Source organism: Vanacampus margaritifer, chromosome 5, assembly GCF_051991255.1.
Source record: "Vanacampus margaritifer isolate UIUO_Vmar chromosome 5, RoL_Vmar_1.0, whole genome shotgun sequence".
Classification (NCBI taxonomy): domain Eukaryota; kingdom Metazoa; phylum Chordata; class Actinopteri; order Syngnathiformes; family Syngnathidae; genus Vanacampus; species Vanacampus margaritifer.
In genome coordinates, this window is record NC_135436.1 from 414,758 (window position 1) to 439,549 (window position 24,792).

Consider the following 24,792-nt stretch of genomic DNA (forward strand, 5'->3'; position numbering starts at 1 on the left):
GTTTCAAATTAGGCTTAGGGATTCAATCTAGGGTTTTGTTTTAGGGTTAGGGTTTCAAACAAGGGTTTTACATTAGGGTTAGGGTTTCAAACTATTGTTTTACATTAGGGTTAGGGTTTCAAACTAGGGTTTTACATTAGAGTTAGGGTTACAAACTAGGGTTTTACATTAGGGTTAGGGTTTCAAAACAGGGGTTTTAAATTAGGGTTAGGGTTTCAAACTTGGGTTTTACATTAGGTTTAGGGTTTCAAACTAGGGTTTCAAATTAGGGTTTGGGTTTCAAATTGAGGTTTTACATTTGGATTAGGGTTACAAACTAGGGTTTTACATTAGGGTTAGGGTTTCAAACTAGGGTTTCAAATTAGGTTTGGAGTTTCAAACTAGGGTTTTACATTAGGGTTAGGGTTTCAAACTAGGGTTTTACATTAGGGTTAGGGTTTCAAAATAGGGTTTTACATTAGGGTTAGGGTTTCAAACAAGGGTTTCAAATTAGGGTTAGGGTTACAAACAAGGGGTTTTACATTAGGGTTAGGGTTTCAAACTAGGGTTTTACATTAGGGTTAGGGTTTCAAACTCGGGTTTAAAATAAGGGTTAGGGTTTCAAACTAGGGCTTTACATTAGGGTTAGTGTTTAAAACTAGGGTTTCAAATTAGGCTTAGGGTTTCAATCTAGGGTTTTGTTTTAGGTTTAGGGTTTCAAACAAGGGTTTTACATTAGGGTTAGGGTTTCAAACTATTGTTTTACATTAGGGTTAGGGTTTCAAACTAGGGTTTTACATTAGAGTTAGGGTTACAAACTAGGGTTTTACATTAGGGTTAGGGTTTCAAACTAGGGTTTTACATTAGGGTTAGGGTTTCAAACTATGGTTTTACATTAGGGTTAGGGTTACAAACTAGGGTTTTACATTAGGGTTAGGGTTTCAAACTAGGGTTTTACCTTAGGGTTAGGGTTTCAAACTAGGGTTTAAATTTAGGGTTAGTGTTTCAAACTAGGGTTTATCATTAGGGTTAGGGTTTCAAACTAGGGTTTTACATTAGGGTTAGGTTTCAAATTAGGGTTTAACATTAGGGTTAGCGTTTCAAACTAGTATTTTACATTAGGGTTAATGCTTCAAACTAGGGTTTTACATTAGGGTTAGGGTTTTAAACTATGGTTTCAAATTAGATTTGGGGTTTCAAACTAGGGTTTTACATTAGAGTTAGCGTTTCAAACTAGTGTTTTACATTAGGGTTAGTGCTTCAAACTAGGGTTTTACATTAGGGTTAATGCTTCAAACTAGGGTTTTACATTAGGGTTAGGGTTTCAAACTAGGGTTTTACATTAGTGTTAGGTTTTCAAACTAGGGTTTTACATTTGGGTTAGGGTTACAAACTAGGGTTTTACATTAGGGTTAGGGTTTCAAACAAGGGTTTTACATTAGGGTTAGGGTTTTAAACTAGGGTTTAACATTAGGGTTAGGGTTTCAAACTAGGGTTTTACATTAGGGTTAGGGTTACAAACTAGGGTTCAACATTAGGATTAGGGTTTAAAACTAGGGTTTTACATTAGGGTTAGGGTTTCAAACTAGGGTTTCAAATTAGGCTTAGGGTTTCAATCTAGGGTTTTGTTTTAGGGTTAGGGTTTCAAACTAGGGTTTTACATTAGGTTTAGGGTTTCAAACTAGGGTTTTACATTAGGGTTAGGGTTACAAACTAGGGTTTTACATTAGGGTTAGGGTTTCAAACTAGGGTTTTACATTAGGGTTAGGGTTTCAAACTAGGGTTTCAATTTAGGGTTAGGGTTTCAAACTAGGGTTTATCATTAGAGTTAGGGTTTCAAACTAGGGTTTTACATTAGGGTTAGGGTTTCAAACTAGGGCTTATAATTAGGGTTAGGGTTTCAAACTAGGGTTTTACATTAGGGTTAGGGTTTCAAACTAGGGTTTTGCATTAGGGTTAGGGTTTCAAACTAGGGTTTATCATTAGGGTTAGGGTTTCAAACTAGGGTTTAAATTTAGGGTTAGAGTTTCAAACTAGGGTTTTACATTAGGGTTACTGCTTCAAATTAGGGTTTTACATTAGGGTTAGGGTTTCAAACTAGGGTTTAAGATTAGGGTTAGGGTTCCAAACTAGGGTTTTACATTAGTGTTAAGGTTACAAACTAGGGTTTTACATTAGGGTTAGGGTTTCAAACTAGGGTTTCAAATTAAGGTTAGGGTTTCAAACTAGGCTTTCTAATTAGGGTTAGGGTTTTAAACTAGGGTTTATCATTAGGGTTAGGGTTTCAAACTAGGGTTTTACATTAGGGTTAGGGTTTCAAACTACGGTTTCTAATTAGGGTTAGGGTTTCAAACTAGGGTTTTATATTAGGGTTAGGGTTTCAAACTAGGGTTTCAAATTAGGGTTAGGGTTTCAAACAAGGGTTTTACATTAGGGTTAGGGTTTCAAACAAGGGTTTTACATTAGGGTTAGGGTTTCAAAACAGGGGTTTTAAATTAGGGTTAGGGTTTCAAACTTGGGTTTTACATTAGGTTTAGGGTTTCAAACTAGGGTTTCAAATTAGGGTTTGGGTTTCAAATTGAGGTTTTACATTAGGATTAGGGTTACAAACTAGGGTTTTACATTAGGGTTAGGGTTACAAACTAGGGTTTTACATTAGGGTTAGGGTTTCAAACTAGGGTTTCAAATTAGGTTTGGGGTTTCAAACTAGGGTTTTACATTAGGGTTAGGGTTAGGGTTTCAAACTAGGGTTTTACATTAGGGTTAGGGTTTCAAAATAGGGTTTAACATTAGGGTTAGGGTTTCAAACTAGGGTTTCAAATTAGGGTTAGGGTTGCAAACTAGGGTTTTACATTAGCGCTAGGGTTTCAAACTCAGGTTTCAAATTAGGGGTAGGGTTTCAAACTAGGGTTTTACATTACGGTTAGGGTTTCAAACTAGGGTTTAACGTTAGGGTTAGGGTTTCAAACTAGGGTTTTACATCAGGGTTAGGGTTTCAAACTAGGGTTTCAAATTAGGGTTAGGGTTTCAAACTAGTGTTTTACATTAGGGTTAGGGTTTCAAACTAGGGTTTTACATTAGGGTTAGGGTTTCACACTAAGGTTTTACATTAGGGTTAAGGTTACAAACTAGGGTTTAAATTTAGGGTTAGTGTTTCAAACTAGGGTTTATCATTAGGGTTAGGGTTTCAAACTAGGGTTTTACATTAGGGTTAGGGTTTCAAATTAGGGTTTAACATTAGGGTTAGCGTTTCAAACTAGTGTTTTACATTAGGGTTAATGCTTCAAACTAGGGTTTTACATTAGGGTTAATGCTTCAAACTAGGGTTTTACATTAGGGTTAGGGTTTCAAATTAGGGTTTTACATTAGTGTTAGGTTTTCAAACTAGGGTTTTACATTTGGGTTAGGGTTACAAACTAGGGTTTTACATTAGGGTTAGGGTTTCAAACAAGGGTTTTACATTAGGGTTAGGGTTTCAAACTAGGGTTTAACATTAGGGTTAGGGTTTCAAACTAGGGTTTTACATTAGGGTTAATGCTTCAAACTAGGGTTTAACATTAGGGTTAGGGTTTTAAACTATGGTTTCAAATTAGATTTGGGGTTTCAAACTAGGGTTTTACATTAGAGTTAGCGTTTCAAACTAGTGTTTTGCATTAGGTTTAGGGTTTCAAACTAGGGTTTATCATTAGGGTTAGGGTTTCAAACTAGGGTTTTACATTAGGGTGAGGGTTACAAACTAGGGTTTTACATTACGGTTAGGGTTTCAAACTAGGGTTTAACGTTAGGGTTAGGCTTTCAAACTAGGGTTTTACATTAGGGTTAATGCTTCAAACTAGGGTTTTACATTAGGGTTACGCTTTCAAACTAGGGTTTTACATTAGGGTTAGGGTTTCAAACTAGGGTTTCAAATTAGGGTTAGAGTTTCAAACTAGGGTTTTACATTAGGGTTACTGCTTCAAACTAGGGTTTTACATTAGGGTTAGGGTTTCAAACAAGGGTTTTACATTAGGGTTAGGGTTTCAAACTAGCGTTTAACATTAGGGTTAGGGTTCCAAACTAGGGTTTTACATTAGTGTTAAGGTTACAAACTAGGGTTTTACATTAGGGTTAGGGTTTCAAACTAGGGTTTCAAATTAGGGTTAGGGTTTCAAACTAGGGTTTCAAATTAGGGTTAGGGTTTTAAACTAGGGTTTATCATTAGGGTTAGGGTTTCAAACTAGGGTTTTACATTAGGGTTAGGGTTTCAAACTAGGCTTTCTAATTAGGGTTAGGGTTTTAAACTAGGGTTTATCATTAGGGTTAGGGTTTCAAACTAGGGTTTTACATTAGGGTTAGGGTTTCAAACTAGGGTTTTATATTAGGGTTAGGGTTTCAAACTAGGGTTTCAAATTAGGGTTAGGGTTTCAAACAAGGGTTTTACATTAGGGTAAGGGTTTCAAACAAGGGTTTTACATTAGGGTTAGGGTTTCAAAACAGGGGTTTTAAATTAGGGTTAGGGTTTCAAACTTGGGTTTTACATTAGGTTTAGGGTTTCAAACTAGGGTTTCAAATTAGGGTTTGGGTTTCAAATTGAGGTTTTACATTAGGATTAGGGTTCAAACTAGGGTTTTACATTAGGGTTAGGGTTTCAAACTAGGGTTTCAAATTAGGTTTGGGGTTTCAAACTAGGGTTTTACATTAGGGTTAGGGTTTCAAACAAGGGTTTTACATTAGGGTTAGGGTTTCAAAATAGGGTTTAACATTAGGGTTAGGGTTTCAAACTAGGGTTTCAAATTAGGGTTAGGGTTGCAAACTAGGGTTTTACATTAGCGCTAGGGTTTCAAACTCGGGTTTCAAATTAGGGGTAGGGTTTCAAATTAGGGTTTTACATTACGGTTAGGGTTTCAAACTAGTGTTTTACATTAGGGTTAGGGTTTCAAACTAGGGTTTTACATTAGGGTTAGGGTTTCACACTAAGGTTTTACATTAGGGTTAGGGTTACAAACTAGGGTTTAAATTTAGGGTTAGTGTTTCAAACTAGGGTTTATCATTAGGGTTAGGGTTTCAAACTAGGGTTTTACATTAGGGTTAGGGTTTCAAATTAGGGTTTAACATTAGGGTTAGCGTTTCAAACTAGTGTTTTACATTAGGGTTAATGCTTCAAACTAGGGTTTTACATTAGGGTTAGGGTTTTAAACTATGGTTTCAAATTAGATTTGGGGTTTCAAACTAGGGTTTTACATTAGAGTTAGCGTTTCAAACTAGTGTTTTACATTAGGGTTAGTGCTTCAAACTAGGGTTTTACATTAGGGTTAATGCTTCAAACTAGGGTTTTACATTAGGGTTAGGGTTTCAAACTAGGGTTTTACATTAGTGTTAGGTTTTCAAACTAGGGTTTTACATTTGGGTTAGGGTTACAAACTAGGGTTTTACATTAGGGTTAGGGTTTCAAACAAGGGTTTTACATTAGGGTTAGGGTTTCAAACTAGGGTTTAACATTAGGGTTAGGGTTTCAAACTAGGGTTTTACATTAGGGTTAATGCTTCAAACTAGGGTTTTACATTAGGGTTAGGGTTTTAAACTATGGTTTCAAATTAGATTTGGGGTTTCAAACTAGGGTTTTACATTAGAGTTAGCGTTTCAAACTAGTGTTTTGCATTAGGTTTAGGGTTTCAAACTAGGGTTTATCATTAGGGTTAGGGTTTCAAACTAGGGTTTTACATTAGGGTTAGGGTTACAAACTAGGGTTTTACATCACGGTTAGGGTTTCAAACTAGGGTTTAACGTTAGGGTTAGGGTTTCAAACTAGGGTTTTACATTAGGGTTAATGCTTCAAACTAGGGTTTTACATTAGGGTTACGCTTTCAAACTAGGGTTTTACATTAGGGTTAGGGTTTCAAACTAGGGTTTCAAATTAGGGTTAGAGTTTCAAACTAGGGTTTTACATTAGGGTTACTGCTTCAAACTAGGGTTTTACATTAGGGTTAGGGTTTCAAACTAGGGTTTCAAATTAGGGTTAGGGTTTTAAACTAGGGTTTATCATTAGGGTTAGGGTTTCAAACTAGGGTTTTACATTAGGGTTAGGGTTTCAAACTAGGGTTTCAAACTAGGGTTTTATATTAGGGTTAGGGTTTCAATCTAGGGTTTCAAATTAGGGTTAGGGTTTCAAACAAGGGTTTTACATTAGGGTTAGGGTTTCAAACAAGGGTTTTACATTATGGTTAGGGTTTCAAAACAGGGGTTTTAAATTAGGGTTAGGGTTTCAAACTTGGGTTTTACATTAGGTTTAGGGTTTCAAACTAGGGTTTCAAATTAGGGTTTGGGTTTCAAATTGAGGTTTTACATTAGGATTAGGGTTACAAACTAGGGTTTTACATTAGGGTTAGGGTTTCAAACTAGGGTTTCAAATTAGGTTTGGGGTTTCAAACTAGGGTTTTACATTAGGGTTAGGGTTTCAAACTAGGGTTTTACATTAGGGTTAGGGTTTCAAAATAGGGTTTTACATTAGGGTTAGGGTTTCAAAATAGGGTTTAACATTAGGGTTAGGGTTTCAAACTAGGGTTTCAAATTAGGGTTAGGGTTGCAAACTAGGGTTTTACATTAGCGCTAGGGTTTCAAACTCGGGTTTCAAATTAGGGGTAGGGTTTCAAACTAGGGTTTTACATTACGGTTAGGGTTTCAAACTAGGGTTTAACGTTAGGGTTAGGGTTTCAAACTAGGGTTTTACATTAGGGTTAGGGTTTCAAACTAGGGTTTCAAATTAGGGTTAGGGTTTCAAACTAGGGTTTTACATTAGGGTTAGGGTTTCAAACTAGGGTTTTACATTAGGGTTAGGGTTTCACACTAAGGTTTTACATTAGGGTTAGGGTTACAAACTAGGGTTTTACATTAGTGTTAGGGTTTCAAACTGGGGTTTCAATTTAGTGTTAGGGTTTCAAACTAGGGTTTAACATTAGGGTTAATGCTTCAAACTAGGGTTTTACATTAGGGTTAGCGTTTCAAACTAGTGTTTTACATTAGGGTTAGTGCTTCAAACTATGGTTTTACATTAGGGTTAGGGTTTCAAACTAGGGTTTTACATTAGGGTTAGGGTTTCAAACTAGGGTTTTACATTAGGGTTAGGGTTTCAAACTAGGGTTTCAATTTAGGGTTAGGGTTTCAAACTAGGGTTTATCATTAGGGTTAGGGTTTCAAACTAGGGTTTTACATTAGGGTTAGGGTTTCATACTAGTGTTTAACATTAGGGTTAGGGTTTCAAACTAGTGTTTTACTTTAGGGTTAATGCTTCAAACTAGGGTTTTACATCAGGGTTAGCGTTTCAAACTAGGGTTTTACATTATGGTTAGTGTTTCAAACTAGGGTTTTACATTTGGGTTAGGTTTACAAACTAAGGTTTTACATTAGGGTTAGGGTTTCAAACTAGGGTTTCTCATTAGAGTTAGGATTTCAAACAGGGGTTTCAAATTAGGGTTAGGGTTTCAAACAAGGGTTTCAAATTAGGGTTAGGGTTACAAACTAGGGTTTTACATTAGGGTTAGGGTTTCAAACTAGGGTTTAACATTAGGGTTAGGGTTTCAAACTAGGGTTTCAAATTAGGGTTAGGGTTACAAACAAGGGGTTTTACATTAGGGTTAGGGTTTCAAACTAGGGTTTTACATTAGGGTTAGGGTTTCAAACTCGGGTTTAAAATTAGGGTTAGGGTTTCAAACAAGGGTTTTACATTAGGGTTAGGGTTTCAAACTAGGGTTTTACATTAGGGTTAAGGTTTCAAACTAGGGTTTTACATTAGAGTTAGGGTTACAAACTAGGGTTTTACATTAGGGTTAGGGTTTCAAACTAGGGTTTTACATTAGGGTTAGGGTTACAAACTAGGGTTTTACATTAGGGTTAGGGTTTCAAACTAGGGTTTTAGATTAGGGTTAGGGTTTCAAACTGGGGTTTCAATTTAGTGTTAGGGTTTCAAACTAGGGTTTAACATTAGGGTTAATGCTTCAAACTAGGGTTTTACATTAGGGTTAGTGTTTCAAACTAGTGTTTTACATTAGGGTTAGTGCTTCAAACTAGGGTTTTACATTAGGGTTAGGGTTTCAAACTAGGGTTTTACATTTGGATTAGGGTTACAAACTAGGGTTTTTTATGAGGGTTAGGGTTTCAAACTAAGGTTTCACATTAGAGTTAGGATTTCAAACAGGGGTTTCAAATTAGGGTTAGGGTTTCAAACTAGGGTTTTACATTAAGGTTTGGGTTTCAAACTAGGGTTTAACATTAGAGTTAGGGTTTCAAACTAGGGTTTCAAATTAGGGTTAGGGTTACAAACAAGGGGTTTTACATTAGGGTTAGGGTTTCAAACTAGGGTTTTACATTAGGGTTAGGGTTTCAAACTCGGGTTTAAAATAAGGGTTAAGGTTTCAAACTAGGGCTTTACATTAGGGTTAGGGTTTAAAACTAGGGTTTCAAATTAGGCTTAGGGTTTCAATCTAGGGTTTTGTTTTAGGGTTAGGGTTTCAAACAAGGGTTTTACATTAGGGTTAGGGTTTCAAACTATTGTTTTACATTAGGGTTAGGGTTTCAAACTAGGGTTTTACATTAGAGTTAGGGTTACAAACTAGGGTTTTACATTAGGGTTAGGGTTTCAAACTAGGGTTTTACATTAGGGTTAGGGTTTCAAACTATGGTTTTACATTAGGGTTAGGGTTACAAACTAGGGTTTTACATTAGGGTTAGGGTTTCAAACTAGGGTTTTACCTTAGGGTTAGGGTTTCAAATTAGGGTTTTACATTAGGGTTAGCGTTTCAAACTAGTGTTTTACATTAGGGTTAATGCTTCAAACTAGGGTTTTACATTAGGGTTAGGGTTTTAAACTATGGTTTCAAATTAGATTTGTGGTTTCAAACTAGGGTTTTACATTAGAGTTAGCGTTTCAAACTAGTGTTTTGCATTAGGTTTAGGGTTTCAAACTAGGGTTTATCATTAGGGTTAGGGTTTCAAACTAGGGTTTTACATTAGGGTTAGGGTTACAAACTAGGGTTTTACATTACGGTTAGGGTTTCAAACTAGGGTTTAACGTTAGGGTTAGGGTTTCAAACTAGGGTTTTACATTAGGGTTAATGCTTCAAACTAGGGTTTTACATTAGGGTTACGCTTTCAAACTAGGGTTTTACATTAGGGTTAGGGTTTCAAACTAGGGTTTCAAATTAGGGTTAGAGTTTCAAACTAGGGTTTTACATTAGGGTTACTGCTTCAAACTAGGGTTTTACATTAGGGTTAGGGTTTCAAACAAGGGTTTTACATTAGGGTTAGGGTTTCAAACTAACGTTTAACATTAGGGTTAGGGTTCCAAACTAGGGTTTTACATTAGTGTTAAGGTTACAAACTAGGGTTTTACATTAGGGTTAGGGTTTCAAACTAGGGTTTCAAATTAGGGTTAGGGTTTCAAACTAGGGTTTCAAATTAGGGTTAGGGTTTTAAACTAGGGTTTATCATTAGGGTTAGGGTTTCAAACTAGGGTTTTACATTAGTGTTAGGTTTTCAAACTAGGGTTTTACATTTGGGTTAGGGTTACAAACTAGGGTTTTACATTAGGTTTAGGGTTTCAAACTAGGGTTTCAAATTAGGCTTAGGGTTTCAAACTTGGGTTTTACATTAGGGTTAGGGTTTCAAACAAGGGTTTTACATTAGGGTTAGGGTTTCAAACTAGGGTTTAACATTAGGTTAGGGTTCCAAACTAGGGTTTTACATTAGGGTTAGGGTTACAAACTAGGGTTTAACATTAGGATTAGGGTTTCAAACTAGGGTTTTATATTAGGGTTAGGGTTTCAAACTAGGGTTTCAAATTAGGCTTAGGGTTTCAATCTAGGGTTTTGTTTTAGGGTTAGGGTTTCAAACAAGGGTTTTACATTAGGGTTAGGGTTTCAAACTAGGGTTTTACATTAGGTTTAGGGTTTCAAACTAGGGTTTTACATTAGGGTTAGGGTTACAAACTAGGGTTTTACATTAGGGTTAGGGTTTCAAACTAGGGTTTTACATTAGGGTTAGGGTTTCAAACTAGGGTTTCAATTTAGGGTTAGGGTTTCAAACTAGGGTTTATCATTAGGGTTAGGGTTTCAAACTAGGGTTTTACATTAGGGTTAGGGTTTCAAACTAGGGCTTTACATTTGGGTTAGGGTTACAAACAAGGGTTTTACATTAGGGTTAGGGTTTCAAACTAGGGTTTTGCATTAGGTTTAGGGTTTCAAACTAGGGTTTATCATTAGGGTTAGGGTTTCAAACTAGGGTTTTACATTAGGGTTAGGGTTACAAACTAGGGTTTTACATTACGGTTAGGGTTTCAAACTAGGGTTTAACGTTAGGGTAAGGGTTTCAAACTAGGGTTTTACATTAGGGTTAATGCTTCAAACTAGGGTTTTACATTAGGGTTACGCTTTCAAACTAGGGTTTTACATTAGGGTTAATGCTTCAAACTAGGGTTTTACATTAGGGTTACGCTTTCAAACTAGGGTTTTACATTAGGGTTAGGGTTTCAAACTAGGGTTTCAAATTAGGGTTAGAGTTTCAAACTAGGGTTTTACATTAGGGTTACTGCTTCAAACTAGGGTTTTACATTAGGGTTAGGGTTTCAAACAAGGGTTTTACATTAGGGTTAGGGTTTCAAACTAGGGTTTAACATTAGGGTTAGGGTTCCAAACTAGGGTTTTACATTAGTGTTAAGGTTACAAACTAGGGTTTTACATTAGGGTTAGGGTTTTAAACTAGGGTTTCAAATTAGGGTTAGGGTTTCAAACTAGGGTTTCAAATTAGGGTTAGGGTTTTAAACTAGGGTTTATCATTAGGGTTAGGGTTTCAAACTAGGGTTTTACATTAGGGTTAGGGTTTCAAACTAGGCTTTCTAATTAGGGTTAGGGTTTTAAACTAGGGTTTATCATTAGGGTTAGGGTTTCAAACTAGGGTTTTACATTAGGGTTAGGGTTTCAAACTAGGGTTTCTAATTAGGGTTAGGGTTTCAAACTAGGGTTTTATATTAGGGTTAGGGTTTCAAACTAGGGTTTCAAATTAGGGTTAGGGTTTCAAACAAGGGTTTTACATTAGGGTTAGGGTTTCAAACAAGGGTTTTACATTAGGGTTAGGGTTTCGAAACAGGGGTTTTAAATTAGGGTTAGGGTTTCAAACTTGGGTTTTACATTAGGTTTAGGGTTTCAAACTAGGGTTTCAAATTAGGGTTTCAAATTAGGGTTTGGGTTTCAAATTGAGGTTTTACATTAGGTTTAGGGTTTCAAACTAGGGTTTTACATTAGGGTTAGGGTTACAAACTAGGGTTTTACATTAGGGTTAGGGTTTCAAACTAGGTTTTTACATTAGGGTTAGGGTTTCAAACTAGGGTTTCAATTTAGGGTTAGGGTTTCAAACTAGGGTTTATCATTAGGGTTAGGGTTTCAAACTAGGGTTTTACATTAGGGTTAGGGTTTCAAACTAGGGCTTTACATTTGGGTTAGGGTTACAAACAAGGGTTTTACATTAGGGTTAGGGTTTCAAACTAGGGTTTTGCATTAGGTTTAGGGTTTCAAACTAGGGTTTATCATTAGGGTTAGGGTTTCAAACTAGGGTTTTACATTAGGGTTAGGGTTACAAACTAGGGTTTTACATTACGGTTAGGGTTTCAAACTAGGGTTTAACGTTAGGGTAAGGGTTTCAAACTAGGGTTTTACATTAGGGTTAATGCTTCAAACTAGGGTTTTACATTAGGGTTACGCTTTCAAACTAGGGTTTTACATTAGGGTTAATGCTTCAAACTAGGGTTTTACATTAGGGTTACGCTTTCAAACTAGGGTTTTACATTAGGGTTAGGGTTTCAAACTAGGGTTTCAAATTAGGGTTAGAGTTTCAAACTAGGGTTTTACATTAGGGTTACTGCTTCAAACTAGGGTTTTACATTAGGGTTAGGGTTTCAAACAAGGGTTTTACATTAGGGTTAGGGTTTCAAACTAGGGTTTAACATTAGGGTTAGGGTTCCAAACTAGGGTTTTACATTAGTGTTAAGGTTACAAACTAGGGTTTTACATTAGGGTTAGGGTTTTAAACTAGGGTTTCAAATTAGGGTTTTACATTAGGGTTAGGGTTACAAACTAGGGTTTTACATTACGGTTAGGGTTTCAAACTAGGGTTTAACGTTAGGGTTAGGGTTTCAAACTAGGGTTTTACATTAGGGTTAATGCTTCAAATTAGGGTTTTACATTAGGGTTACGCTTTCAAACTAGGGTTTTACATTAGGGTTAGGGTTTCAAACTAGGGTTTCAAATTAGGGTTAGAGTTTCAAACTAGGGTTTTACATTAGGGTTACTGCTTCAAACTAGGGTTTTACATTAGGGTTAGGGTTTCAAACAAGGGTTTTACATTAGGGTTAGGGTTTCAAACTAGGGTTTAACATTAGGGTTAGGGTTCCAAACTAGGGTTTTACATTAGTGTTAAGGTTACAAACTAGGGTTTTACATTAGGGTTAGGGTTTTAAACTAGGGTTTCAAATTAGGGTTAGGGTTTCAAACTAGGGTTTCAAATTAGGGTTAGGGTTTTAAACTAGGGTTTATCATTAGGGTTAGGGTTTCAAACTAGGGTTTTACATTAGGGTTAGGGTTTCAAACTAGGCTTTCTAATTAGGGTTAGGGTTTTAAACTAGGGTTTATCATTAGGGTTAGGGTTTCAAACTAGGGTTTTACATTAGGGTTAGGGTTTCAAACTAGGGTTTCTAATTAGGGTTAGGGTTTCAAACTAGGGTTTTATATTAGGGTTAGGGTTTCAAACAAGGGTTTTACATTAGGGTTAGGGTTTCAAACAAGGGTTTTACATTAGGGTTAGGGTTTCAAACAAGGGTTTTACATTAGGGTTAGGGTTTCGAAACAGGGGTTTTAAATTAGGGTTAGGGTTTCAAACTTGGGTTTTACATTAGGTTTAGGGTTTCAAACTAGGGTTTCAAATTAGGGTTTCAAATTAGGGTTTGGGTTTCAAATTGAGGTTTTACATTAGGATTAGGGTTACAAACTAGGGTTTTACATTAGGGTTAGGGTTTCAAACTAGGGTTTTACATTAGGGTTAGGGTTTCAAACTAGGCTTTTACATTAGGGTTAGGGTTTCAAACTTGGGTTTTACATTAGGGTTAGGGTTTCAAACTAGGGTTTCAATTTAGGGTTAGGGTTTCAAACTAGGGTTTATCATTAGGGTTAGGGTTTCAAACTAGGGTTTTACATTAGGGTTAGGGTTTCAAACTAGGGCTTTACATTTGGGTTAGGGTTACAAACAAGGGTTTTACATTAGGGTTAGGTTTTCAAACTAGGGTTTTACATTAGGGTTAGGGTTCCAAACTAGGGTTTTACATTCGTGTTAAGGTTACAAACTAGGGTTTTACATTAGGGTTAGGGTTTTAAACTAGGGTTTCAAATTAGGGTTAGGGTTTCAAACTAGGGTTTCAAATTAGGGTTAGGGTTTTAAACTAGGGTTTATCATTAGGGTTAGGGTTTCAAACTAGGGTTTTACATTAGGGTTAGGGTTTCAAACTTGGCTTTCTAATTAGGGTTAGGGTTTTAAACTAGGGTTTATCATTAGGGTTAGGGTTTCAAACTAGGGTTTTACATTAGGGTTAGGGTTTCAAACTAGGGTTTCTAATTAGGGTTAGGGTTTCAAACTAGGGTTTTATATTAGGGTTAGGGTTTCAAACTAGGGTTTCAAATTAGGGTTAGGGTTTCAAACAAGGGTTTTACATTAGGGTTAGGGTTTCAAACAAGGGTTTTACATTAGGGTTAGGGTTTCGAAACAGGGGTTTTAAATTAGGGTTAGGGTTTCAAACTTGGGTTTTACATTAGGTTTAGGGTTTCAAACTAGGGTTTCAAATTAGGGTTTCAAATTAGGGTTTGGGTTTCAAATTGAGGTTTTACATTAGGATTAGGGTTACAAACTAGGGTTTTACATTAGGGTTAGGGTTTCAAACTAGGGTTTTACATTAGGGTTAGGGTTTCAAACTTGGGTTTTACATTAGGGTTAGGGTTTCAAACTAGGGTTTCAATTTAGGGTTAGGGTTTCAAACTAGGGTTTATCATTAGGGTTAGGGTTTCAAACTAGGGTTTTACATTAGGGTTAGGGTTTCAAACTAGGGCTTTACATTTGGGTTAGGGTTACAAACAAGGGTTTTACATTAGGGTTAGGGTTTCAAACTAGGGTTTTGCATTAGGTTTAGGGTTTCAAACTAGGGTTTATCATTAGGGTTAGGGTTTCAAGCTAGGGTTTTACATTAGGGTTAGGGTTACAAACTAGGGTTTTACATTACGGTTAGGGTTTCAAACTAGGGTTTAACGTTAGGGTTAGGGTTTCAAACTAGGGTTTTACATTAGGGTTAATGCTTCAAACTAGGGTTTTACATTAGGGTTACGCTTTCAAACTAGGGTTTTACATTAGGGTTAGGGTTTCAAACTAGGGTTTCAAATTAGGGTTAGAGTTTCAAACTAGGGTTTTACATTAGGGTTAGGGTTTCAAACTAGGGTTTTACATTAGGGTTAGGGTTTCAAACTAGGGTTTTACATTAGGGTTAGGGTTTCAAAATAGGGTTTTACATTAGGGTTAGGTTTTCAAACTAGGGTTTTACATTAGGGTTAGGGTTTCAAACAAGGGTTTTACATTAGGGTTAGGGTTTCAAAACAGTCATTTTACATTAGGGTTAGGGTTACAAACTAGGGTTTTACATTAGGGTTAGGGTTTTAAACTATGGTTTCAAATTAGATTTGGGGTTTCAAACTAGGGTTTTACATTAGAGTTAGCGTTTCAAACTAGTGTTTTACATTAGGGTTAGTGCTTCAAACTAGGGTTTTACATTAGGGTTAATGCTTCAAACTAGGGTTTTACATTAGGGTTAGGGTTTCAAACTAGGGTTTTACATTAGTGTTAGGTTTTCAAACTAGGGTTTTACATTTGGGTTAGGGTTACAAACTAGGGTTTTACATTAGGTTTAGGGTTTCAAACTAGGGTTTCAAATTAGGCTTAGGGTTTCAAACTTGGGTTTTACATTAGGGTTAGGGTTTCAAACAAGGGTTTTACATTAGGGTTAGGGTTTCAAACTAGGGTTTAACATTAGGTTAGGGTTTCAAACTAGGGTTTTACATTAGGGTTAGGGTTACAAACTAGGGTTTAACATTAGGGTTAGGGTTTCAAACTAGGGTTTTATATTAGGGTTAGGGTTTCAAACTAGGGTTTCAAATTAGGCTTAGGGTTTCAATCTAGGGTTTTGTTTTAGGGTTAGGGTTTCAAACAAGGGTTTTGCATTAGGGTTAGGGTTTCAAACTAGGGTTTTACATTAGGTTTAGGGTTTCAAACTAGGGTTTTACATTAGGGTTAGGGTTACAAACTAGGGTTTTACATTAGGGTTAGGGTTTCAAACTAGGGTTTTACATTAGGGTTAGGGTTTCAAACTAGGGTTTCAATTTAGGGTTAGGGTTTCAAACTAGGGTTTATCATTAGGGTTAGGGTTTCAAACTAGGGTTTTACATTAGGGTTAGGGTTTCAAACTAGGGCTTTACATTTGGGTTAGGGTTACAAACAAGGGTTTTACATTAGGGTTAGGGTTTCAAACTAGGGTTTTGCATTAGGTTTAGGGTTTCAAACTAGGGTTTATCATTAGGGTTAGGGTTTCAAACTAGGGTTTTACATTAGGGTTAGGGTTACAAACTAGGGTTTTACATTACGGTTAGGGTTTCAAACTAGGGTTTAACGTTAGGGTTAGGGTTTCAAACTAGGGTTTTACATTAGGGTTAATGCTTCAAATTAGGGTTTTACATTAGGGTTACGCTTTCAAACTAGGGTTTTACATTAGGGTTAGGGTTTCAAACTAGGGTTTCAAATTAGGGTTAGAGTTTCAAACTAGGGTTTTACATTAGGGTTACTGCTTCAAACTAGGGTTTTACATTAGGGTTAGGGTTTCAAACAAGGGTTTTACATTAGGGTTAGGGTTTCAAACTAGGGTTTAACATTAGGGTTAGGGTTCCAAACTAGGGTTTTACATTAGTGTTAAGGTTACAAACTAGGGTTTTACATTAGGGTTAGGGTTTTAAACTAGGGTTTCAAATTAGGGTTAGGGTTTCAAACTAGGGTTTCAAATTAGGGTTAGGGTTTTAAACTAGGGTTTATCATTAGGGTTAGGGTTTCAAACTAGGGTTTTACATTAGGGTTAGGGTTTCAAACTAGGCTTTCTAATTAGGGTTAGGGTTTTAAACTAGGGTTTATCATTAGGGTTAGGGTTTCAAACTAGGGTTTTACATTAGGGTTAGGGTTTCAAACTAGGGTTTCTAATTAGGGTTAGGGTTTCAAACTAGGGTTTTATATTAGGGTTAGGGTTTCAAACTAGGGTTTCAAATTAGGGTTAGGGTTTCAAACAAGGGTTTTACATTAGGGTTAGGGTTTCAAACAAGGGTTTTACATTAGGGTTAGGGTTTCGAAACAGGGGTTTTAAATTAGGGTTAGGGTTTCAAACTTGGGTTTTACATTAGGTTTAGGGTTTCAAACTAGGGTTTCAAATTAGGGTTTCAAATTAGGGTTTGGGTTTCAAATTGAGGTTTTACATTAGGATTAGGGTTACAAACTAGGGTTTTACATTAGGGTTAGGGTTTCAAACTAGGGTTTTACATTAGGGTTAGGGTTTCAAACTAGGGTTTTACATTAGGGTTAGGGTTTCAAACTTGGGTTTTACATTAGGGTTAGGGTTTCAAACTAGGGTTTCAATTTAGGGTTAGGGTTTCAAACTAGGGTTTATCATTAGGGTTAGGGTTTCAAACTAGGGTTTTACATTAGGGTTAGGGTTTCAAACTAGGGCTTTACATTTGGGTTAGGGTTACAAACAAGGGTTTTACATTAGGGTTAGGGTTTCAAACTAGGGTTTTGCATTAGGTTTAGGGTTTCAAACTAGGGTTTATCATTAGGGTTAGGGTTTCAAACTAGGGTTTTACATTAGGGTTAGGGTTACAAACTAGGGTTTTACATTACGGTTAGGGTTTCAAACTAGGGTTTAACGTTAGGGTTAGGGTTTCAAACTAGGGTTTTACATTAGGGTTAATGCTTCAAACTAGGGTTTTACATTAGGGTTACGCTTTCAAACTAGGGTTTTACATTATGGTTAGGGTTTCAAACTAGGGTTTCAAATTAGGGTTAGAGTTTCAAACTAGGGTTTTACATTAGGGTTAGGGTTTCAAACTAGGGTTTTACATTAGGGTTAGGGTTTCAAACTAGGGTTTTACATTAGGGTTAGGGTTTCAAAATAGGGTTTTACATTAGGGTTAGGTTTTCAAACTAGGGTTTTACATTAGGGTTAGGGTTTCAAACAAGGGTTTTACATTAGGGTTAGGGTTTCAAAACAGTCATTTTACATTAGGGTTAGGGTTACAAACTAGGGTTTTACATTAGGGTTAGGGTTTTAAACTATGGTTTCAAATTAGATTTGGGGTTTCAAACTAGGGTTTTACATTAGAGTTAGCGTTTCAAACTAGTGTTTTACATTAGGGTTAGTGCTTCAAACTAGGGTTTTACATTAGGGTTAATGCTTCAAACTAGGGTTTTACATTAGGGTTAGGGTTTCAAACTAGGGTTTTACATTAGTGTTAGGTTTTCAAACTAGGGTTTTACATTTGGGTTAGGGTTACAAACTAGGGTTTTACATTAGGTTTAGGGTTTCAAACTAGGGTTTCAAATTAGGCTTAGGGTTTCAAACTTGGGTTTTACATTAGGGTTAGGGTTTCAAACAAGGGTTTTACATTAGGGTTAGGGTTTCAAACTAGGGTTTAACATTAGGTTAGGGTTTCAAACTCGGGTTTTACATTAGGGTTAGGGTTACAAACTAGGGTTTAACATTAGGATTAGGGTTTCAAACTAGGGTTTTATATTAGGGTTAGGGTTTCAAACTAGGGTTTCAAATTAGGCTTAGGGTTTCAATCTAGGGTTTTGTTTTAGGGTTAGGGTTTCAAACAAGGGTTTAACATTAGGGTTAGGGTTTCAAACTAGGGTTTTACATTAGGTTTAGGGTTTCAAACTAGGGTTTTACATTAGGGTTAGGGTTACAAACTAGGGTTTTACATTAGGGTTAGGGTTTCAAACTAGGGTTTTACATTAGGGTTAGGGTTTCAAACTAGGGTTTCAATTTAGGGTTAGGGTTTCAAACTAGGGTTTATCATTAGGGTTAGGGTTTCAAACTAGGGTTTTACATTAGGGTTAGGGTTTCAAACTAGGGCTTTACATTTGGGTTAGGGTTACAAACAAGGGTTTTACATTAGGGTTAGGGTTTCAAACTAGGGTTTTGCATTAGGTTTAGGGTTTCAAACTAGGGTTTATCATTAGGGTTAGGGTTTCAAACTAGGGTTTTACATTAGGGTTAGGGTTACAAACTAGGGTTTTACATTACGGTTAGGGTTTCAAACTAGGGTTTAACGTTAGGGTTAGGGTTTCAAACTAGGGTTTTACATTAGGGTTAATGCTTCAAACTAGGGTTTTACATTAGGGTTACGCTTTCAAACTAGGGTTTTACATTAGGGTTAGGGTTTCAAACTAGGGTTTCAAATTAGGGTTAGAGTTTCAAACTAGGGTTTTACATTAGGGTTACTGCTTCAAACTAGGGTTTTACATTAGGGTTAGGGTTTCAAACAAGGGTTTTACATTAGGGTTAGGGTTTCAAACTAGGGTTTAACATTAGGGTTAGGGTTCCAAACTAGGGTTTTACATTAGTGTTAAGGTTACAAACTAGGGTTTTACATTAGGGTTAGGGTTTTAAACTAGGGTTTCAAATTAGGGTTTTACATTAGGGTTAGGGTTACAAACTAGGGTTTTACATTACGGTTAGGGTTTCAAACTAGGGTTTAACGTTAGGGTTAGGGTTTCAAACTAGGGTTTTACATTAGGGTTAATGCTTCAAATTAGGGTTTTACATTAGGGTTACGCTTTCAAACTAGGGTTTTACATTAGGGTTAGGGTTTCAAACTAGGGTTTCAAATTAGGGTTAGAGTTTCAAACTAGGGTTTTACATTAGGGTTAGGGTTTCAAACTAGGGTTTTACATTAGGGTTAGGGTTTCAAACTAGGGTTTTACATTAGGGTTAGGGTTTCAAAATAGGGTTTTACATTAGGGTTAGGTTTTCAAACTAGGGTTTTACATTAGGGTTAGGGTTTCAAACAAGGGTTTTACATTAGGGTTAGGGTTTCAAAACAGTCATTTTACATTAGGGTTAGGGTTACAAACTAGGGTTTTACATTAGGGTTAGGGTTTTAAACTATGGTTTCAAATTAGATTTGGGGTTTCAAACTAGGGTTTTACATTAGAGTTAGCGTTTCAAACTAGTGTTTTACATTAGGGTTAGTGCTTCAAACTAGGGTTTTACATTAGGGTTAATGCTTCAAACTAGGGTTTTACATTAGGGTTAGGGTTTCAAACTAGGGTTTTACATTAGTGTTAGGTTTTCAAACTAGGGTTTTACATTTGGGTTAGGGTTACAAACTAGGGTTTTACATTAGGTTTAGGGTTTCAAACTAGGGTTTCAAATTAGGCTTAGGGTTTCAAACTTGGGTTTTACATTAGGGTTAGGGTTTCAAACAAGGGTTTTACATTAGGGTTAGGGTTTCAAACTAGGGTTTAACATTAGGTTAGGGTTTCAAACTAGGGTTTTACATTAGGGTTAGGGTTACAAACTAGGGTTTAACATTAGGATTAGGGTTTCAAACTAGGGTTTTATATTAGGGTTAGGGTTTCAAACTAGGGTTTCAAATTAGGCTTAGGGTTTCAATCTAGGGTTTTGTTTTAGGGTTAGGGTTTCAAACAAGGGTTTAACATTAGGGTTAGGGTTTCAAACTAGGGTTTTACATTAGGTTTAGGGTTTCAAACTAGGGTTTTACATTAGGGTTAGGGTTACAAACTAGGGTTTTACATTAGGGTTAGGGTTTCAAACTAGGGTTTTACATTAGGGTTAGGGTTTCAAACTAGGGTTTCTATTTAGGGTTAGGGTTTCAAACTAGGGTTTATCATTAGGGTTAGGGTTTCAAACTAGGGTTTTACATTAGGGTTAGGGTTTCAAACTAGGGCTTTACATTTGGGTTAGGGTTACAAACAAGGGTTTTACATTAGGGTTAGGGTTTCAAACTAGGGTTTTGCATTAGGTTTAGGGTTTCAAACTAGGGTTTATCATTAGGGTTAGGGTTTCAAACTAGGGTTTTACATTAGGGTTAGGGTTACAAACTAGGGTTTTACATTACGGTTAGGGTTTCAAACTAGGGTTTAACGTTAGGGTTAGGGTTTCAAACTAGGGTTTTACATTAGGGTTAATGCTTCAAACTAGGGTTTTACATTAGGGTTACGCTTTCAAACTAGGGTTTTACATTAGGGTTAGGGTTTCAAACTAGGGTTTCAAATTAGGGTTAGAGTTTCAAACTAGGGTTTTATATTAGGGTTACTGCTTCAAACTAGGGTTTTACATTAGGGTTAGGGTTTCAAACAAGGGTTTTACATTAGGGTTAGGGTTTCAAACTAGGGTTTAACATTAGGGTTAGGGTTCCAAACTAGGGTTTTACATTAGTGTTAAGGTTACAAACTAGGGTTTTACATTAGGGTTAGGGTTTTAAACTAGGGTTTCAAATTAGGGTTTTACATTAGGGTTAGGGTTACAAACTAGGGTTTTACATTACGGTTAGGGTTTCAAACTAGGGTTTAACGTTAGGGTTAGGGTTTCAAACTAGGGTTTTACATTAGGGTTAATGCTTCAAATTAGGGTTTTACATTAGGGTTACGCTTTCAAACTAGGGTTTTACATTAGGGTTAGGGTTTCAAACTAGGGTTTCAAATTAGGGTTAGAGTTTCAAACTAGGGTTTTACATTAGGGTTACTGCTTCAAACTAGGGTTTTACATTAGGGTTAGGGTTTCAAACAAGGGTTTTACATTAGGGTTAGGGTTTCAAACTAGGGTTTAACATTAGGGTTAGGGTTCCAAACTAGGGTTTTACATTAGTGTTAAGGTTACAAACTAGGGTTTTACATTAGGGTTAGGGTTTTAAACTAGGGTTTCAAATTAGGGTTAGGGTTTCAAACTAGGGTTTCAAATTAGGGTTAGGGTTTTAAACTAGGGTTTATCATTAGGGTTAGGGTTTCAAACTAGGGTTTTACATTAGGGTTAGGGTTTCAAACTAGGCTTTCTAATTAGGGTTAGGGTTTTAAACTAGGGTTTATCATTAGGGTTAGGGTTTCAAACTAGGGTTTTACATTAGGGTTAGGGTTTCAAACTAGGGTTTCTAATTAGGGTTAGGGTTTCAAACTAGGGTTTTACATTAGGGTTAGGGTTTCAAACAAGGGTTTTACATTAGGGTTAGGGTTTCAAACAAGGGTTTTACATTAGGGTTAGGGTTTCGAAACAGGGGTTTTAAATTAGGGTTAGGGTTTCAAACTTGGGTTTTACATTAGGTTTAGGGTTTCAAACTAGGGTTTCAAATTAGGGTTTCAAATTAGGGTTTGGGTTTCAAATTGAGGTTTTACATTAGGATTAGGGTTACAAACTAGGGTTTTACATTAGGGTTAGGGTTTCAAACTAGGGTTTTACATTAGGGTTAGGGTTTCAAACTAGGCTTTTACATTAGGGTTAGGGTTTCAAACTTGGGTTTTACATTAGGGTTAGGGTTTCAAACTAGGGTTTCAATTTAGGGTTAGGGTTTCAAACTAGGGTTTATCATTAGGGTTAGGGTTTCAAACTAGGGTTTTACATTAGGGTTAGGGTTTCAAACTAGGGCTTTACATTTGGGTTAGGGTTACAAACAAGGGTTTTACATTAGGGTTAGGTTTTCAAACTAGGGTTTTACATTAGGGTTAGGGTTCCAAACTAGGGTTTTACATTAGTGTTAAGGTTACAAACTAGGGTTTTACATTAGGGTTAGGGTTTTAAACTAGGGTTTCAAATTAGGGTTAGGGTTTCAAACTAGGGTTTCAAATTAGGGTTAGGGTTTTAAACTAGGGTTTATCATTAGGGTTAGGGTTTCAAACTAGGGTTTTACATTAGGGTTAGGGTTTCAAACTTGGCTTTCTAATTAGGGTTAGGGTTTTAAACTAGGGTTTATCATTAGGGTTAGGGTTTCAAACTAGGGTTTTACATTAGGGTTAGGGTTTCAAACTAGGGTTTCTAATTAGGGTTAGGGTTTCAAACTAGGGTTTTATATTAGGGTTAGGGTTTCAAACTAGGGATTCAAATTAGGGTTAGGGTTTCAAACAAGGGTTTTACATTAGGGTTAGGGTTTCAAACAAGGGTTTTACATTAGGGTTAGGGTTTCGAAACAGGGGTTTTAAATTAGGGTTAGGGTTTCAAACTTGGGTTTTACATTAGGTTTAGGGTTTCAAACTAGGGTTTCAAATTAGGGTTTCAAATTAGGGTTTGGGTTTCAAATTGAGGTTTTACATTAGGATTAGGGTTACAAACTAGGGTTTTACATTAGGGTTAGGGTTTCAAACTAGGGTTTTACATTAGGGTTAGGGTTTCAAACTAGGGTTTCAATTTAGGGTTAGGGTTTCAAACTAGGGTTTATCATTAGGGTTAGGGTTTCAAACTAGGGTTTTACATTAGGGTTAGGGTTTCAAACTAGGGCTTTACATTTGGGTTAGGGTTAGAAACAAGGGTTTTACATTAGGGTTAGGGTTTCAAACTAGGGTTTTGCATTAGGTTTAGGGTTTCAAACTAGGGTTTATCATTAGGGTTAGGGTTTCAAACTAGGGTTTTACATTAGGGTTAGGGTTACAAACTAGGGTTTTACATTACGGTTAGGGTTTCAAACTAGGGTTTAACGTTAGGGTTAGGGTTTCAAACTAGGGTTTTACATTAGGGTTAATGCTTCAAACTAGGGTTTTACATTAGGGTTACGCTTTCAAACTAGGGTTTTACATTAGGGTTAGGGTTTCAAACTAGGGTTTCAAATTAGGGTTAGAGTTTCAAACTAGGGTTTTACATTAGGGTTAGGGTTTCAAAATAGGGTTTTACATTAGGGTTAGGGTTTCAAAATAGGGTTTAACATTAGGGTTAGAGTTTCAAACTAGGGTTTCAAATTAGGGTTAGGGTTGCAAACTAGGGTTTTACATTAGCGCTAGGGTTTCAAACTCGGGTTTCAAATTATGGGTAGGGTTTCAAACTAGGGTTTTACATTAGGGTTAGGGTTTCAAACTAGGGTTTCAAATTAGGGTAAGGGTTTCAAACTAGGGTTTTACAATAGGGTTAGGGTTTCAAACTAGGGTTTTACATTAGGGTTAGGGTTTCACACTAAGGTTTTACATTAGGGTTAGGGTTACAAACTAGGGTTTTACATTAGTGTTAGGGTTTCAAACTGGGGTTTCAATTTAATGTTAGGGTTTCAAACTAGGGTTTAACATTAGGGTTAATGCTTCAAACTAGGGTTTTACATTAGGGTTAGCGTTTCAAACTAGTGTTTTACATTAGGGTTAGTGCTTCAAACTATGGTTTTACATTAGGGTTAGGGTTTCAAACTAGGGTTTTACATTAGGGTTAGGGTTTCAAACTAGGGTTTTACATTAGGGTTAGGGTTTCAAACTAGGGTTTCAATTTAGGGTTAGGGTTTCAAACTAGGGTTTATAATTAGGGTTAGGGTTTCAAACTAGGGTTTTACATTAGGGTTAGGGTTTCAAACTAGGGTTTAACATTAGGGTTAGGGTTTCAAACTAGTGTTTTACTTTAGGGTTAATGCTTCAAACTAGGGTTTTACATAAGGGTTAGCGTTTCAAACTAGGGTTTTACATTAGGGTTAGTGTTTCAAACTATGGTTTTACATTAGGGTTAGGGTTTCAAACTAGGGTTTTACATTAGGGTTAGGGTTTCAAACTAGGGTTTTACATTAGGGTTAGGGTTTCAAACTAGGGTTTCAAATTAGAGTTAGGGTTTCAAACTAGGGTTTCACATTAGAGTTAGGATTTCAAACAGGGGTTTCAAATTAGGGTTAGGGTTTCAAACAAGGGTTTCAAATTAGGTTTAGGGTTTCAAACTAGGGTTTTACATTAGGGTTAGGGTTTCAAACTAGGGTTTAACATTAGGGTTAGGGTTTCAAACTAGGGTTTCAAATTAGGGTTAGGGTTACAAACAAGGGGTTTTACATTAGGGTTAGGGTTTCAAACTAGGGTTTCAAATTAGGGTTAGGGTTTCAAACTAGGGTTTTACATTAGGGTTAGGGTTTCAAACTAGGGTTTAACATTAGGGTTAGGGTTTCAAACTAGGGTTTCAAATTAGGGTTAGGGTTACAAACAAGGGGTTTTACAATAGGGTTAGGGTTTCAAACTAGGGTTTTACATTAGGGTTAGGGTTTCAAACTCGGGTTTAAAATTAGGGTTAGGGTTTCAAACAAGGGTTTTACATTAGGGTTAGGGTTTCAAACTAGGGTTTTACATTAGGGTTAGGGTTTCAAACTAGGTTTTTACATTAGAGTTAGGGTTACAAACTAGGGTTTTACATTAGGGTTAGGGTTTCAAACTAGGGTTTTACATTAGGGTTAGGGTTTCAAACTAGGGTTTTACATTAGGGTTAGGGTTTCAAACTGGGGTTTCAATTTAGTGTTAGGGTTTCAAACTAGGGTTTAACATTAGGGTTAATGCTTCAAACTAGGGTTTTACATTAGGGTTAGTGTTTCAAACTAGTGTTTTACATTAGGGTTAGTGCTTCAAACTAGGGTTTTACATTAGGGTTAGGGTTTCAAACTAGGGTTTTACATTAGGGTTAGGGTTTCAAACTAGGGTTTTACATTAGGGTTAGGGTTTCAAACTAGGGTTTTACATTAGGGTTAAGGTTTCAAACTAGGGTTT